We start from the raw sequence: 18,405 nt of genomic DNA on the forward strand, positions 1-18,405 counted from the left end.
ACTGACCTGCTGTGGTAAGAAAGAGAAAAATATAAGAATCGATAGTTGTGCTCCAGAGCACAGCCTAGCCACCTGTTTCCAACAACATCAAACCCTAGTAGTAGGAAGAAACATGCAAGAGTGATTCATCCCCCATTTCCCTTGCAGCTGTCAAACTTCGAAGGTTGAAAGGGGCCCTAAGCACAAAAACCACATTTCATGGTCACATTGTTTAGGCCAGCCATGAAGAACCTGTGGCTGTCCAGTTGCTGGTGGTACTTACCATCCCTGATGGCCAAGCTGTGCAGAGCTAATGGGTCTTCTGAGTCCAAAATATCTGGAGAACCACAAATACCCCATCCTGGCTTATATTCTTCACATATCTTTTGAGGCTGCAATCTATTTTAGCAAAGCAAATTAGGAATTTCAGCATGCATAACTGCAAGCTAAATATATAACTGATTGTAACTAAGCTTACTCAGAAGTAAGTCCCACTGATTTTATTGGGAGTTCCATCCAAGTTAGTTTTAGGCACTGCCTAAATTGGTACTGGCCACCCCAATCTCTGCTGAGTTGGTGCACAAGATTCCAAGGGGCCTGGGTTACTTTGGGGGAAATGAGGTGTGGAGGAGTCTGCAGTGTCTTTGAAATATGATTTATTGACACATATTTGCACAATAAGCTTCCAATGGAAAAGAGATTTCGCAGAATTCACATCTCAGCAGGAGCCCGTCCTTCATAACAGCTCAGCACTGGTTTCCCAGGCACCTCTGTGCCTCTCTCCCAGCCTGCCCAAATGGTTACAGAGGCAGATTTATGGGATCAGAACCAGTTCAATCGCATTGGAGCCTCAGCAGAGCCTCAGGGGTGTTGCAACTATAATATAGAATGGAAGGTGAGAGGAGAGGGATCCCTGAATTTTGGCATCACACAGGGTGCTGCTGAAATCTGAGACTCCAAGGTCCACCGAAGGTTCTGGCCTTCACAGCAGCTCATGAGAGCTCTCCTCCTTCTTCCCCAACTTCTAAATTTCAAAAGGACACATTTTTCCTGTGTGACATCATGACCCCTGCCTCCTTGGCAACCTCCTCCTTCCACCTGAAGAGCATCCTGTCATTGATGAGTTAATGACTTGCTTCCAACACATTTTGTCATTCTTAATGACTTCTTTCTCAGGTGAGGCCCTGGCATCTTCCCTTCAATACTCATATTACTAAATTCTGCAATTTATTAATTTCTAACATTCACTGTCTCTAGCAGTTATGGGTGCCCTTGCACCCCCAAACTCTGCTACCTCAGATCTGTAACAATATTTTATGGAAACATGATACAATATTGTATCCTACATACTGGCATTTGGGGGGGGGGGGCGAATCTCACATGTGCCTGGTATGAGACCTGTTGGCTCCCCAGCACTCTTACACAACACCTGCCTTGGGAACTGTTTTTTGATCCAAAGGTGACCAAATATTAGCTTTAGAAATAAACCGTAACAGTGACATGTCATGCAAATCCTAAAGTAACTGTAGCTAATGTTAACTATGTTTTGTTTCTGAAGACTGTTTGATTCAGAAAAGCCATAGCTAATATTAACTACAGTGTGTCAAGTTCAGATGACAAACTAAGCAAGACTGGAAGTCAAAACTTTTGTCCTTCTTGCAGCTGCACCAGAGTAGGAGGCAAAGCACATGAACCTACGGCTCACTGTGGCTTGTTCTCATCATGCTAAATTATTGCCATCCCAACCAGGCAAGTCTCTATAAAGTACAGAGAGGCAAGACAGTATTTTACCTGTTTTATGTGATCTGCACTTCCCAGCCCAATTTAAGGTGCTGAGTGGTCCTAAGTGATTTGGGGGCAAAATATCTCTTGTTATGTATGCTGACCTGGTTGCATTTTTGTACATTATTTTCAGCTATACATGCATTTTCATGCACACTTCCCCTCAAAATATGCATTTTGGTACTCATGACTTGACCAGAGCACTGCACTGCAAAATTCAGAGAAGTGTGAATTTCAAAGGATTTCTGCATTTCAATTCATGTATTGTTTTGGCAGGTTCACCCTCAGAGGCAAACTGAATTAAATCTGCCCCACCATCCTTAACAATAGTAACAACACAGTCTGCTCCAATTCCCCACATCTGCCCACCCAGCATTTGTGGGGAACTGCAAGCTGAGCATCGCACAAATAGTGCTGTTGCCACAAGACCATAAACGTATGACAATATATTCCTGTCCAATGCAGCAAAATACAGGCAATCCTGCTGAGCTCTCTGCACCTTCATTTTAAGGCAGCTGAGTATTTCAAACCCATCACACATAAATATGGAACTAAAGCACTTTTGTCTGTTTAATTTAAATCACTATTCATTACATAGCACACTACTGTTCCTGGGTTCAAGTTAAATCATGAAGTCCTCATAATTTTACCAAGGATTCCCACATGGCTCCAGAGTCACAATCCTAAGATTTGAATATTGGACATAGGTGCAACTTGGGAATTCTTAAATCAATACTTCTGCACAGTTGAGCCTATCTTTAGGATGTTAAACATGTAGGCTACCTTTGAACTACAACTAATCCAGAATGCGGCAGCTAGACTGGTGACTGGGAGTGGCCACCGAGACCACACAACACCAGTCTTGAAAGACCTACATTGGCTCCCAGTATGTTTCCGAGCACAATTCAGAGTGTTGGTGCTGACCTTTAAAGCCCTAAACGGCCTCGGTCCAGTATACCTGAAGGAGCATCTTTACCCCCATCGTTCTGCCCAGACACTGAGATCCGGCGGTTCCCTCGCTGCAAGAAGCCAGGTTACAGGGAACCAGGCATAGGGCCTTCTCGGTAGTGGCGCCCTCCCTGTGGAACGCCCTCCCACCAGATGTCAAAGAAATAAACAACTACCAGACTTTTAGAAGACATCTGAAGGCTCCCTGTTTAGGGAAGCTTTTAAAGTTTAACAGACTATTGTATTTTAATATTTTGTTGGAAGCCGCCCAGAGCGGCTGGGGAAACCCAGCCAGATGGGTGGGGTGTAAATAATAAATTTATTATTGTTATTATTATTATTGGCGAGGGCATAATGTGTGGTAGAATAAAGTACCAGGATTTATATATTATTATTATTAATAATATATGCTATTGGGGGGGAACCTATGGATCCACTTTCACTGTGTTTTACATAAAAGAGTTTCCCTTCCTATACCTGCTTCCTCAAAAGTCTTAGTGAGCTGAATAGGGCTTATTTCCATATTAGCACGAGCATCATTACAGCGTAGGAGCGCAGTCTTACAGATGTTTACTCAAAAGTGAATCCCATGGTGGTTTTTACAGCGTTATACTTGGAAGGAAGAGTTGCAGCTTCACCGCTTAACCCTATGCACGTCTACTCAGAACACACTCCCAGGGAAGTGTGTCTGCAGGGTGGCAGCCTCAACAGCTTAACGCAAGAATATATTATAGCGATGTTGTAAACACGTCCCGCAAAACAGGCACACACTCAGTTCGCCCGCCTTTGCAATGCACGGTGCCGCTTTTTTACACGCGATTCTGACTACAAGAAGAAGAAATAATGAGGCTATGCGAGTTCTGCAAGCGATTGCACATCACAAAACAATGAGAATTGTGGACAAAACACCGAAAAAAGAAGGAAAACTACGATGATCCAAAAGCACAGCCGTAACGAAGGACAATGATCACAAGAAAAGAAGGGCGGGGGAGAGAACTGCGCTAGATCCAAAATAAAAAGCTGGTGAAATGCACAAACTGCGCTTCCAAAAAGAAAAAGAAAAAACACCCGCGACCCGCAAAATAAAAAAGCCCAGGATGAAATTGCCAGCAGGTGTCACTACAGCTCTCATTCAAGCAACCGCTCTCCTTCCCCTGCCTTTTGTAAGAGCCTCGCGAAATACTGCAAAAATCCACCCTTGGTTGCTCTGAATGAAGCCTCAACTTCGGAGAGGCTTACGGCCGTGACGGGCGCAGTCTCTGCCCTTGCAGCGACGGACGTCCCGGCCAGCCAACCGCCTGCCTTGGAAAGGGAGACGGGCGGGGCTTCGGCCGGCGCAGCCAACCCCGTCGCGTGATTCGAGCCAGAAGCTAGGCAGCGACAGAGGAGAGGCGAAGGGGCGGGGGCGCGAGAGCGGGCAGAGTTCGGGCGCTTCTCGCGAGAGCTTGCCCCCTTCCCACTTTCCGCTGGGTGACTGCGCAGCTGCCATGTTGGTTGCTATGCTGCTGCCTGTCTGAAGGCAGGCTGGAGGAGAGGAAGGAGGGAGGCAGGCTCTGGGGTGGAGGAGGGGGAGGAAGACGGAGGAGGAGGTGGTGGCGGCGGCGGCAGCTGCTGCTCGTTCTCGGCCCCCCGCTCAGTGCAGGCAGGCAGAGCCCCGGTGTTTAGCCAGCGCCTCCCCACCCCCCAGCCTCGGCCCCACGGCTGCAGGAGAAGGAAGAGAGGGGAAAGCCTCCTTGCGGGGCGGGAGGGAGGGAAAGGTCCGGGGGTGCCTTCCCCTCAGGCAGAGAGGGGTGACTGCTGAGACCCCTTCCCCCCTCTCCCCTCCCTCTATTGGAGGGGGTGCCCAGTGGGTGGGGAGGGGGGGAGGCTGCATTGCCTTCCCCCCTCCCTCCACCTGCTCACCCACCCACCCTTGCCTTTCTGTCTGCGGCAGGAATGTGGGGGGCTCTGAGTTGAGAGGGGGCGCTCACTGCAATGGTTGCTGGAGACCCCCATCGTATTCGCTTGCTGCTGCTGCTGCTCCTCGCGGGGTGCAAGAACTCGACTGAACTGAGCCTTTTCTGCGTGTTAAATTGAGCCTTTTGTGTGTGAGGTGTGTGTGTGTGTGTTGGGGGGCAAGACCCCCTTCCCACCTCCACTTTACCTTTTGGCTTCCCTTTTCTGGGTTGCTTCCTTGCTCCATTATCATCCTCTGGAAGGACGTGGCTGTTATATGAAGGTAAGAGGATATTACTGGGGGTTTCGGTTTTAAGTTTTCAAGTTAAAATGGGGGACTCCCTCTCTTCCAATTTTTTTTAAATAATAAAATTGTTACATGCTCTCGTTTCAAATGTTGGGTGTGTGATATCCCTTAGGTTAAGGATGTAGAGTTAAAAATTGCCAGCCCACCCCCTAGATCGCTGTGGGTCTGAGTGTTAAATGTTGGACGACCCAATAGATGCAGAGGAATGTGTGGCAACAGGAAAGGAGGTGGGTGGGTGAATGACTGTTAAGAGTTGCCAAATCATAATTATCCAAAGTATTGATCTGGGGAGTGTAGCATTTATTTACAGTTGTGGATTTGCTGAATTCTATAGTGTATATGGTGCTCCTTAAAAATGCAATATGCCTTCTTTGAGTGTGCTGTTTGCGCTAGAAAGGGAGTTAAAGAGATGGTAATGTTATTTTAGGTCAAGCTATTTTTCAGTTCAGTATTGGTTCACTGAAGATTGGGAAGGTCCTGAAGTAAAGGGGGTCTTTCCCCCCTACCTTTGTTAGTCAAGTTGATGTATTTACAGTAGATGCAGACTGGTAACATTTGTATAAATGGTTTCTTAAACCCAAAGGTTGTGTATGGTTGACTGTGTTGTGTTTGCGTTCTATTATGTTAGCTGAAGAAGCAGCAGGATTACGTTATTCTTAGGGGGAGTAGAGCCATGACAAATTTAGGTTGCGTGAAGGTGTGTAAGGGTCCTGTCTGGGTTCTTGCTTGCATTGGTATTTGAAGAAATGCTTTTCTATCACCAAGGCATTCAAATAGGTCCTGAGATCAAAATGTTGCTCTATTGTATTCCATTAATTTTTTTGCAGAATTATGATGTGTGAAGTGTTACGTTACATTTGTATATTTAAAAAAACTGAAAAGGCCAGGCATCAGTTATTTTGAGGTGTATTTCCAAAAGACATTCTGTAAAATCAAAAGTCAAGCTAGAATGTGTTGCATTGTATTTTCAAGGGGTAGTTGCCTGTATAAAAGGTAAAGGGACCCCTGACCGTTAAGTCCAGTCGCGGACGACTCGGGGGTTGCGGCGCTCATCTGTATATGTATGTACAAAACCCAAGGTTCCACTGTAGTATGAATGATCTTGTATCTATCCTGCTTCTAGCAGCACAGTTAAGGGTGCATTACTGTGTGTCAATCTCAAATCAGCATATACTAAAGATAGTAACTTTGAAAATAAAGAAATTATAATTAAAGGCTATTGCGGCTTTCTTTTCATTTTGATGTAGTTCCAGATGATCTTAAGAACCCTAGGGTTACACTTCTTTGGGGGGATATGACATCTGACATATCTCATGTAAAACTCTCATTTGTCATCTTCCCTTTGAAAAAGATGTCATGCCAAATCAGATGCCAAGGTTTAAAATGCCATTCAGAAGAACAATAAGGATAGTGGTAGTGTTTTTTATTTATGACCCTAATTGATTTTGCAACTTGATTTTGCTTTCTGAAATTACTTTTAAAAGTTCATAGCATAGATTCACACTGATGAATTGGACCAGGGTTTCATATCAATAAGGTGGGGGAGAGCTCAATTGCAAGTTACTTTGTTTCTAAATTAGTGTATACAATTATCTTATTGAAGGGGTTTATGTTATAATAAGCAATTGTTACCTTTTCTATATCTTCTGAATATGCTTTTGTATGTCACCTGCAGAGGAAAGAATGTTCATGAAGGTTTTTCTACTGGCTAGTTTTTAAATGAAATATAGTTTGACGTTATCGAATAAAGTAGCACTATTCATGTAGAAATAAAAACAATAGAGTTATATGCATGTAATAAATTAATAAAATTTGCAAAATTAGTATACGTAACATTTCTCTTGCTTTTTATGCTTCCGAAATCTTAGGCTTCAGCATCATTCCAGATTCAAAATAATTCTTTAGGCATTTCCTCATCTCATGAATTACCCAGTCTATAATACTGTAGTAGATCTTTTTTTCTTCACCTTTGTTTTGTCAATGGTTAAGTAATGCTTTGTAATGTTGGAGTCAATATTTTCTGATACTGTCAGATGTTTTGTAAGCCAGTAAATCGCCAGTGTATTACAATGATATGACTTTGTCAAATGAACATTTCTGGAGCAGCATAGCTTTACTAGCTAGCACGCTGCATAAAGATAACATAGCACTTACTATAATTCTTCTGTCCAATGTACTTTTGGCATCCTTATGCTTAATTTACTTTAGTTTTTTTCCCCTTCATACATTTTAATGGAATAACAGATGGTAGGCCTATTCAGAAGTAAGTCCCACTGAAGTAAGTGTGCAAAGGACTGCACCCTAAATCCAGAATCTGGTATGTTATACCATCCCTTATGATGGTATGCATATTTAGAATGTCTCACTTTTTGATTGAAATTCTGTCCTGACTACTTCATTTAGGACCTATCCTGGGTTTTGCATGCCAATCAATAAATGTTTAGTATGGGCTAAATTAATTTTTGGAAATGCACAGTAGTACAGGCCATTTAAAAAGAACATAACGACATTGAAAGCAGATATGTTGGTTGCATGTGTTTAAGTTCAGTTATGTGCTACTTCGATCCATTAAGGGGTAATTCATATGTGCAAGCAAGTTTCCATGTACAGGATGCCTCCATTGCATACTCAAATGGTTGTTGTGGTCAGTGTTAGAAACTCAGGTAGACAAGTTTGGCACCACATGACACCTGAAAACTAGGTTACGGTTGCACTAACAGAATGTCTATGTGATTTTATTATTGTTGTTGTTGTATAACAAGATTACAAAGCTGCAAATTAATGAACTCCAGCCAAAATCTTATGTTAATTTTTCATATGATCTAGTCCTCATCTGAAGATCGCAGAAAGCTCCCCTAATATTCTTATGTGGGTCCCTTCTCTAGTCTTCAGAGAGTGGTTGTAAGTTGGAAGGCAGAAAAAGGTACTCCATTCCTTCCACTCTGCAAACAAGCTCTTGACTGTCCCTAAACCCCTTTCCTTCATATAATGTAATCTTTCTGGCACAACAACTAACACTTATTGCAGGCCTACACAACTGATGGCAGAGACATCCACCTTGAGTGACCAGTTTGCACAACCTAAGACTTCAGTGTCCCTCAATGACCCCACTCCAAATTTTATTTAGATTTTAAACACTACTGTGATAGTCTGAGGTAAATACGTAACACTTTAAAATGCACAACTTAAACCGTCATAAACTAACCAGATAGTATCATTATGCCCCACATACATTAAACAAGGCAACTAAAACTTAACCAAAACATGTTGGGTTTAAAACACAAACAAAAAGTTATGGAAAGCACAAGCTCAAGGAATGAAGTTTAATCCCCAAATACCTTTCCTTCTCAGCAGATGTTATCTGATATTGCTCCAACTTCCTGGACTCACCAGCCATCCTAATACTGGGATGTTACTGGCAAAGACTGTCTCTCCCCACCCCCAATAGGTACACACATAGCTCTTACATGGCACCTAACCCCTACATCCACTACTAACTTTTGCTTCTGCTAGAAAGCCTTTAGATAAACTCTTAACTGCTCCCTAGTGCAGTATCACTCCCAACATCCATCATGCCTACCCACGTTCCCTTTCTCCTCTCTAAGCTGATTCCTGGAATGCCAACATATCCCTTCCAGGGAGTTATTCCACATGTACCCCCCCCCAGCTCTTTCTTTCTCACATGTGACAAGGCTTAACACGACAGATGATAGCTCAGTTGGTTAGAGCATGGTGCTGGTATTGGTGCTGGCAAGTAGTGGTGCCAAGGTTGCAGGTATGGGGCAGCTGCGTCTTCCTGTATTTCAGGGGGTTGGACTTGATGATACTCAGTGTCCCTCCCAACTCTACAATTCTATGATCCCTTCATGTTTCTCCAAACCGCATTGTCCCCACATGCTGATACTCTTCATTGCCCTTCCTCATGCTCCTTCCATGTTTTGTCATGTCGTCTTGGCACTTTTAATAGTTGCCAGCTTTAAGAGCCTTACCACCCCACCCCACAGAGGTATGTGCCCCATGGGCCAGTATGCGTGGCTGCAGCCAGGCTGGGTCCCTGCAAAAGTCCCGGAGCCGGAGGAGGAGGAGCGGACAATGCCACCAAGGCAACCAGAGTGGGGAGAGGAAACCCACTGCAGCCAGCCATAGGGAGCTGAGCTGGATGAGGAAGTGGGTGGAGGCAACGGAAGTCAGGCGCTCCGAGAGCACCCCACAGAAAAAGAGAAGCAGTGATGACTGGCTGGTGGCTCAGAGCAAGCTTCCTGGCCCTACCATCAGAGCCCAGCCTGGCCCTGCAATAGGGCGGGGGGGGGGAGGGAGAGAAGCACCTATCTGGGTGGCCTGACCAGTTCAGTGTGGCTGCTGTGAGGTGCCATGCACTTTGGCTCATACTGCAATGTGCACTGGGGAAGTTTCCCTCAGTGGTAACAATTTTACTTGTGAGTTGCACAAGGCGGCATTTTGAGTTCTGTGCTGTCCGCGGTGCCATCCAGGTGACTTACAATATGGTGCAAGTGGGGGTAGTATCTCTCAGCAGCAATTTTACTTGTGTGTTGGGCAGGTCGGCACTTTGACTCTCACACCGCTCACAGCACAACCCAGGTGACTTGCGCTGCAGCAGGCAGGTGGGGGGGGGGCTTTTTACTCTTGAGTCTCAGGCACCATACAACATGACCATGATGCAAAATGTCCTTAGCACCTGGGGAGTTTGGCTGCTAGTTGTGGTGGTCCAGGATCTCCCTAATTCCATTGCCTTGTCCTGTACAGTCTATTCTGGACGTGATCCAGAAGAATGTGTAGCAGGAGATTGTTCTGCTGCTGTTCTTGGGGAACTCCACTCCTTCTGTTGGAAGGAGGGGGACATGGTGCAAACACCTCCTTCCTGTTATTCGTCTTTTTGGGCTTGGGAGGGGAGAGGACTGCAAGTGCTGCTCTAGTCATAGAATTGTGAATCTATGGATGACTGAAAAACTAATCCCATTGATTTCACTTTGTGGTTTTCATGCAACTACAATATAGTGGAAGGATGAGTAAAGACAACAGTGTGGCTGGGGAATGCCAGTGGCTTAAAGCCAAAAGCTCATTTGAAGAAGCTGTGTATACATGGTTATTGCTGGCAACATTTATGTGTCTTTCTGGCTTCACGTAGATCTTTTTTGGGGGGCGGGGTTAATTTACCTTAGTGGTATTGTAGAAACATCTGTAGTTTCCTGAAAAGCAGAATGAGTGATGTTTTTGGCACATTTTTTTCGCTATCTACTTTTCTGATATATTGGGCTTGGATAAATTTGTATTTAAAAACAGTTGTAGTGCTACAAAAATATTGTGCATAGTTTTGTTGCTCTAGCTTATGTTTACCTTTCTAATTCCCAGTTTTTGTAGTTCTTCAAGCTTTGACATTAGAAGGGTAGAACTATCGCTTGGTATAGATATAGCTCAAGTATACCATGAACAATGTCTGGATTTTTTAAAACTGATATCACTTTCTAAACATGAAAATGTCACTTAAGGTTGCATATTGACTAAGGACGTCTTTTTGGTTTTAGCCTCTGTATTGCAAAACTCGTACAGGGTGTATGTGGATTTCATTACAGCATCTCCAGTTGGGTCTCTGCTGTAGGCACTCCTACATAAACAAGCTACAGAGATTCCCAATAAGTACTGACTTATGGGGAATCTCTCTGGCTTCTCCTTGTAGGAGATCAGGCTACGCCATAAGTGGCCAACCTGCAACAAAAGCTAGTAAACCAGTATAGCATGGCCTGCTTGCCTGATACTGGCATGTCATGACTAAGTGCTTGTCTGTCTGTTCATCTGGCTCAAAGAAACAGTAAGAGGCAGAATGTCAAAGGCAAATCAGGTTGCATATGTGCTTCAGTATGTTCATCTAGGATAGCATTATCTCATTGTTGGAGCCTGACTTGTGGCACTTACCCACACTAGTTGGATGGGGATGTTATAGCATTAACATCTAGGATTTGGTAGGATAGGGTGTAAGCTAGCACTGTAAATACATACTTTTGTCCCTGTGTGAAATTTCATTGATTTCTACACACCCACACATACATGAAGCTGCAAAATATTAAGACGGATTCAAATATGTATTTTGGTGCACAAATAGGCATATAACATGTTACTGCAGCAAATGTGTGTCTTATGCATATAGTCATCATGAATCCAGAATGGGCTGCCAACTCCTTGTTGTATACACATGCTGGCAAACTAGTATGTGGAATGGTCCACACCTAAAGCAGTTAAAGCCATTCCATGAAAATGGTGACTTACACAGATGTGCATTTTTATTCAATATTACAGCATTTTTAACAGATCCTAGTAATTTAGAATCATTGACTATGGTAGTAGGTTGTAAACAATACACGAAACAGCATGAGCTATAAGTTAAAGTACATTTGCTAGGAGCAGTTGTGAATAACCATACAAAGGACCTTGTTTATAGCTGAAATATAACAATTCTGGTGTAGCTAATAGATTGTGACTATTGTGTTTTAAAGGGGAGGGGCAATTCATTATATCTCAGAAAACTTTGCAATCTTCTTCTTCTTCTTCTTCTTCTTCTTCTTCTTATTATTTATTATTTATTATATCCTGCCCACTCTGGATGGCTTACAGCATATATAAAAACACAACCAAACATCAAACATTAAAAAACAGAATATTCTATGCAGACAACAAACCAATAAATCAATGGAAATCAATAATAATAATAACAGCAATAATAAACAGTTTACAGTTATACCCAAATTAAAATAACTGCCAACCCCAACTAAACATTTAAAGAACCCAAGCCCAACAAAAACAAAAAAAGAGGAACCAAAATTAGAACCGTCTAAAACATTGTGAAACATTTTGGCCAGCTGCCCCAACCCAAGAGTTGTTCTAGCAATGTCTCAGTGGCTTTCTAGGAGTCTCTTTTGGCTGTTCAATGTGAGTCTGGGCCCTGCCTCCTAGGCCAGGTAAAAATGGGCCTTGCAGCAAGGAGCAGTCTTCCTTCCAGCACTCATGGCAGTTGCTGTATTGGCCTTGGAATAAGATATATTTTAGTCATATGTGACTAACGCCATTAGTCTAGTTCCTCAATTTGCAGTAATAATAATAATAATAATAATAATAATAATAATAATAATAATAATAATAATATTTATACCCCGCCCATCTGGCTGGGCTTCCCCAGCCACTCTGTGAGGCCCTGTTTTTGGTGATCTGTTGCCCTAGCTACTTGGATTTCTCATCCTGAGTGCTTACATTTTGGTAAGGGATTGGATGATATACAGTATTTTTGATACTAAAGGCTAGGTATGCCAATGGTTGATAACTGGCCATCCTTCTTTTCTGGCTGGTTAAAATTCTTTGTAACTGAGATACTCATAAATTGATCCAGCAAAAGGTATTGCTTAACACTTTTTGTACTTGGCATTATTGGGTTGGATCCAGCTTCTACTTCTGAAAGCTGCCTTAGCCTGATTTTCAGGGCTTCTCCCTTCCCCCTCAGTCCCCATGCCACACCCCATCATTTTCAGCAGGTTCTGCTGACCTCTGGGAGAGGCTTTATAGTTTATAGGGAACTGATAGGGGAGGGGGAAAATCAGTCTGACATCGATTTTTCTCTGAATCCAACACATTCTTGTATTATTAAATTGGCTTAATGTGTATCTTGCACTAACAAATGTTCATATGCTGCAATGTTGCTTTTGTCTAGGCTGGCTGCTTGGCTAAGAAGAGTTTCACACTTTCAAAGTTAAAAGATGGCTTGCATTCTCCAGAAATAATCCATTGAGAGTAGTAGTTTGAAACCATTGGCTTTAAACATATATGAAAACACACAATCTGTTGTTGAGGTTACCAGGAATTGATATATGCCACCCTGCTTTTCACACCAGTCCTTTTCTGATTTTCTCATTTACTAATCATGAGCCTTTGGATTTTCTGTAGCACTTACTGTCCAGGCTCCCCCGCCCAAGCTACAACATGGTTGAACAAGCAAATCTTTCTTTTGAGACAAACAACTGTTCTTTCTTTTTGTACCATGTGCATTCTGGTGCCATCACTGCTTACAAAGTGATGGAAAGTCATCAGTTAGTTTCACCCTGCCTTTACTCAAGCTGCTGTGAAATTGTTGTGTACAGAAATAGTCATGCTGCAAGTGTGCAGCGGGAAACTGAAGAGTGTACTGTGGTATCATGAGGAGTGACAGGGTCACAGAAAGGTGTGGGACTAGGCAGCACAAGTAAGCACAGCTGCTGCCTGTCCCCTAACACTATTTGATGGCATTGCTATAGCTACAGTACGTATGACACAGTGATTCATAGGCCACTTATAATAATGTAGTCTTAATTGATTTCAGTGAAAGTGCATCAGAGTAAATAGTTTGCATATGCCAGGGATACCTTGTTAGCTCTTTGCAGATTTTAAAGAGTACAATATAGTGTTGGCCATTTGACTTGCAAAATGAATACAGTAGTCAGTAATTCAGTCAAATACTGGTCAGTTATACTATACAGTACTTGCAAACAAGGAAGAAGAGGAGACTGCCTGATAGATTTTCTTACACCATCCTCATCTTTCCCACTGGGTTGAGGGAAGCCAGCAGCAACGTTGTATCAGCTGAGCAGGGTGGAGGGAGTCATCCTCAGTACCTTAATGTAAAAAACATTCATTGTTTCCCCTTTTTCTGATAATGGAGGGTTCAGAAAACTTGACTACCCGTAGCAGTTTACTGGTACAGTGGTACATCTGGTTGTGAACGGGATCCGTTCTGGAGGCCTGTTCGCAACATGAACAGAACGCAACCTGTGTGTGCGCGGGTCGCGGTTTGCCGCATCTGTGCATGCACGTGACATCATTTTGTGCGCATGTGCGAGCGGCGAAACCGGGAAGTAACCCTTTCTGGTACTTCCGGGTCGCTGCGGGACGCAGTCTGAAAATGCTCAACCTGAAACAAACGTAACATGAGGTATGACTATATTGGTACTTAAAATTTTAAATTATTCTTTTTGTCTATAGAGAAAGTATAGGTTTAAATAATTACTGAAGACAACTCCCCTGAACTTCATTTTCACAGTAGAAGGAATTGTAATTATGACTTCGATGAAGAATGATCCGTAGCTGTGCAGAGGAATCTGGAAAAAGAATTCTCATGAGTCCTGTGTCAGAATTCACAGTGGGATGTTTTCTTAAACACAGCTCAGTAAAAAGTTGGTTTTTAGGGTTTTTTAGGGTGATCAGACTCTGCAATAATAAAGCAAATTGAATCTTTTCGACCGTATGCCAGTAACTTGTGCAGGTGTTGTTGGCAGGTCTGTTGATGCTTTATCAGTGTATGAGGTATATATGTACTGGGAAGAGGAGTTCACGACATCTTTGTATCTCCCCCTCCCCTCACCAAATTAAATAGAAAAGGTGGCTTTATTCACCACTTGGTTCAATTGCTAGTCTTGGGAGTTCCTGGCACAATCTCCTCGTTCTTGAAAGCCTTTTTTTGCTTCTTTACATTTAGCTTTCCAAGTTCTCTACAGCATCTTCTTGTCCATTATTTTTTTCCTTCCCCCCCCATTTGACCTGCCTTGTCTCTCTCACTAAAGCAATAGAAAACATGTTGTGATGTAACTCACCTTTATTGTGTTAGCACACCAGTGACTTGTTAAAATTACTACTTTCCCCTGTGATAAGTAGGTAGGATTTGGTAGCTGGTTTTTTAAATACTTTGCTTAAGAAGCGAGGTCTACAGTTACGTTGTGATTTCTAGGAATATTTTCTGTGAACTTTCTTGCTAGCGAGAAGTTTAGTTGTACTCTCAAGTCACAAGTGAAGTGTTGTTTCAATTCATTCTTCAGTGAATAATCAATGGATTTTTAAGAGGATGCACATCTCTGGAACACTGTCAGACTTATAAATATTTATGATGTGGAGGGAAAGTGTAGTGGTTGTGCTAGTAATTTTTAATTGCTTGGCTCTTTTTATAGCTTAAAGTCTTCTAATTTCCAGCTAATCAGTTAAAATTGAATATTCTTGTGGAATACCTTCTCTTCCAAATTTTACAGTGTGCTTTATTATTTCTAGACTGGTCCATTTGTTCCATGGTTTACATGTACTGTTTTGAAGTATGTACAGTCTTAGTGATTCTTCACTTATATGGGAGATATCCAATTGGTGTCCCTCTGCTGGCAGAAAGCATCTACAAGTTGCATGGGGAGGGTGACAGTCGTCAGCAGTTTCCCTCCCCCATCTGCTCTGGATAACTGCTCAGCAGATGGAGGTTGGGGCAGGGAACTGCAGGAAGAGAGGGAATTGCCAGACATTGCCTCCTTTCCTGTTCCTAGATGCCTTCTATAAGCAAAGGGACACCAATTGGATATCTCCCTATCTGTCATTTCTCTTACTGCAAGATTTCTGGGGATAATAAATTTTGAATAGAGAAGAATAGAATGCTAAAGGTGTCTTTTGGTACATTCAGGATATGTACTTATTAGGAAGAGCAGTGCTGATATAAACAGTATAAAATTTCCACGTCTGTATTTGATAGTTGAAAATTGTTTTAGAAATTTGCTCTTACTGCTACTATTAACCCATATGTGCACATCAGCATCTAGGTACACTTCTCTTAAATGAGTCACACTGATTTCACTTTGAAAGAATGGCATTCTAAATAGAAATCATCACAATGCATTTATTCATTGCTAGTGCTGATTCCACTAAAATACTATGCAAAATAAATATTCAGGTAAAACTGCAGCAGGTATAATTTATTTATTCATTTTGGAACCACCCATTAACCCAAAGGTTCCCATCCAAAGCACAGTGTTAATATATAATATTGATATTTCAAGTCCTGATAGGTGATATCTGACAAAGTAAGTTAGTGCAAGGACTTCTGGCTGTGCAACAGAACTTATTGTTCCTGCATGCCCACTAAATTTGCACTAGCCCTCTGTAGCAGATTTGAAGGGCTCACAGGGAGATGAAAGGGTGTAGTTCCATTTTGCAGAACTATTTTGTTGGGTACTTCCTAATGGGTTGATTATAGAGAAGTGCAGGTATAGTTGGGCTAGTGCAACAGGGCTTTCCTGCCCCTTCTGCTCCACTGCACCCTAAAAATCTCTGGAATGACATGAGACCAGCAGCAGAAAAGGAGCTGTAAGAATTCCAGTGATGCAAGCCATCTTTTGTATTCAACCCATTTTGCCTTAAATTCTGGCTTTGGTATTTTTGTGTGTCTTAAAAATATTTATAGATTTGTGTAGAAATCTTAACTTGGTGCATTTTATTGAATTCAGATTAGTTTAAAAATATTATTGGGATTTCATAAGCTAATCACTTTCAGAAATGCTACCCTATCCAGAAAAAAATGCCTAGAAAACCTGCTGCACCCAGGGTTCATTTTTTTTCCTCCTTCCACGCCCATTCTGACCAAGAAATACTGAAATACAAATTATTCCACACCTAGAGACTTACAAGTATAAAGTTGATAACAACAGGCTGAGACCATACATCAGCCATACCCAAAATAATGTGCTTCTGCCACCCCTGATCATTTGTCATGCTGGCTAGGGCTGATGGGAGTTGCAGTCAAGAACATCTGGATGGCTGAGGAAGGCTACTGTAAGGACATTTATTTCTGTGGGTCTATTCTGACTATGGGTTAGGTGGCTACAACCCACATAAAAGTAATGTATTGGCCAGCAAGGCATTAATTCATAGCTTAAAACTCTCAGTACCTTGTTAATTTAAAAAGAAGTGTCTATGATTTATAGTTAACATGGCAGTTTATGAAAACGTTAGCGCAGACCAAACAGTTATATAAAAAAATACATTTTGGGACAAGAGGAAATTGTGCATATGCCTCAAAATGTGTTAAGCAACAGATTTTTGGATCATTTTTCAAGAATGCAGTATCAGTATCAGTTCATTGGAAGTCTGCTGTTCAAATAAAACTGTTCCAACATAAAGCAACCAATTGCTTATCCTAGTATGCACTTGATTTTTCTTAGATTAATACTGGCTCACTCACCTAGTTGCTATAAGTCTTTCTGCATCAATAAAACTAGTAGAGGCATTCTATAAAACATTTGAGGATCTGATGGTCCCACATATGACTAAACTATATAAAGATATTCTAACCTGGGGGCCCATTACCACCAATCTGGAAACAATTGAGAATAGTAGCAATCCCCAGACAATACAAGGAACCCCTCAAATGTCTTACTGTCCAATTTCCTTATTTTATTTGGATTATAAAATTCTTACAGCAATCATGGTCAACAGAATAAAAAAAGGAAAATATATTCATCTGGATCAGGCTGGTTTTGTTCCAGGATGTGAGATTACAGACCCAATTAGGAAGCTATTAAACATAACTTATTATAGTAAACAGACGACTTCACTAGCATGCCAATCATTAGATATATTTAAAGCATTTGATTGTGGAATCAAAGTAAATTTTTTAAATGGATTTGGCCCTAAATTTACTAAATCATTTGGGAAAATTTACGGTATAGCATCTGTCACTATTGGAATAAATAATATAGATTCACCAAAATGTCTTCTTGGCTGTGGGACAAAACAAGGCTGCCCACTATCACTTCTCTTATTTGCTTTAATTTTAGAATCTATAGTAATAAGGCTGTACCAAACTTTAGCTGCAAAGGGGGTAACCATTAACAGATAGGAAACAATTGAGAGTAGTAGCAATCCCCTATTTGGACTTTATGCAGATGATATTTTATGTACATCAGATTCAATCAATGCTGGCAGGATATTAAGGGATAAATTAGAGGCTTTCCCCACTGTTTCTCAACTTAAAGTAAGTTTTCAAAAAAACAGAAGTTATGTTTTTCCATGCTTCACTACAGAAAGAATTATAATTACAGTTTGGCACATTGTTCAGAGGACTCTTTTCTCTTGGGTTTGAATTTATTTGCTTCTGTAAAAGGAAATGGCTGCAAGGTGCCTTTGTAGTGTGATTATTACTACAATGACAGATAATGGTTTTTGACTTTATTGGGAAGGAGGAGAGAGTAAAAATATGAATTGTGTTACATAATAGAGTAGGTAGACCATGGCCATGAAGAGGTTAATGGCAAAAGCAGCTTGTATGGTGAATTTTGAATAGCTTGATTAAAATATGGTGGGTAGTGTTTAAGAGAAATTTGCAAAAAGAAATTTCCATTACAACAAGTTCAAAATATTTATTGCTTTTTAGTATGTGGTATATAAACTGCAAAGTTCATCTTCATAACCAAGGGTGTTGTGAGGTCATTTTTAAAATGAATGATTGGATATGCTTATACTGTTTCTGTCATAGAATCAAGTACTCAGAATAAAATACAGGTATACAGATGAAAATGTACAGGTCTTTCTTCATGGCCTGTATATTTTCAAGAAGGCAAATGTTTCTAACGCATTTGTTTCTGCTTAGGTTTTCTTGTAGCTTAATAGATTGT

General features: G+C 41.6%; 1 protein-coding gene across 3 annotated transcripts in view; it reads left to right on the forward strand.

Annotated features, from left to right (window-relative positions):
- Positions 1–4,183: 4,183 nt before the first annotated feature.
- Positions 4,184–18,405, forward strand: part of PTPN4 (protein tyrosine phosphatase non-receptor type 4) — an 85,309-nt gene continuing 71,087 nt past the window's right edge. For all 3 annotated transcript variants that reach the window (XM_053403019.1, XM_053403037.1, XM_053403027.1), the window contains exon 1: positions 4,184–4,927. The gene's annotated coding sequence lies outside the window, so the exon portion shown is untranslated. The remainder of the gene's footprint in view (positions 4,928–18,405) is intronic.

Source organism: Podarcis raffonei, chromosome 1 (assembly GCF_027172205.1).
Source record: "Podarcis raffonei isolate rPodRaf1 chromosome 1, rPodRaf1.pri, whole genome shotgun sequence".
NCBI lineage: Eukaryota > Metazoa > Chordata > Lepidosauria > Squamata > Lacertidae > Podarcis > Podarcis raffonei.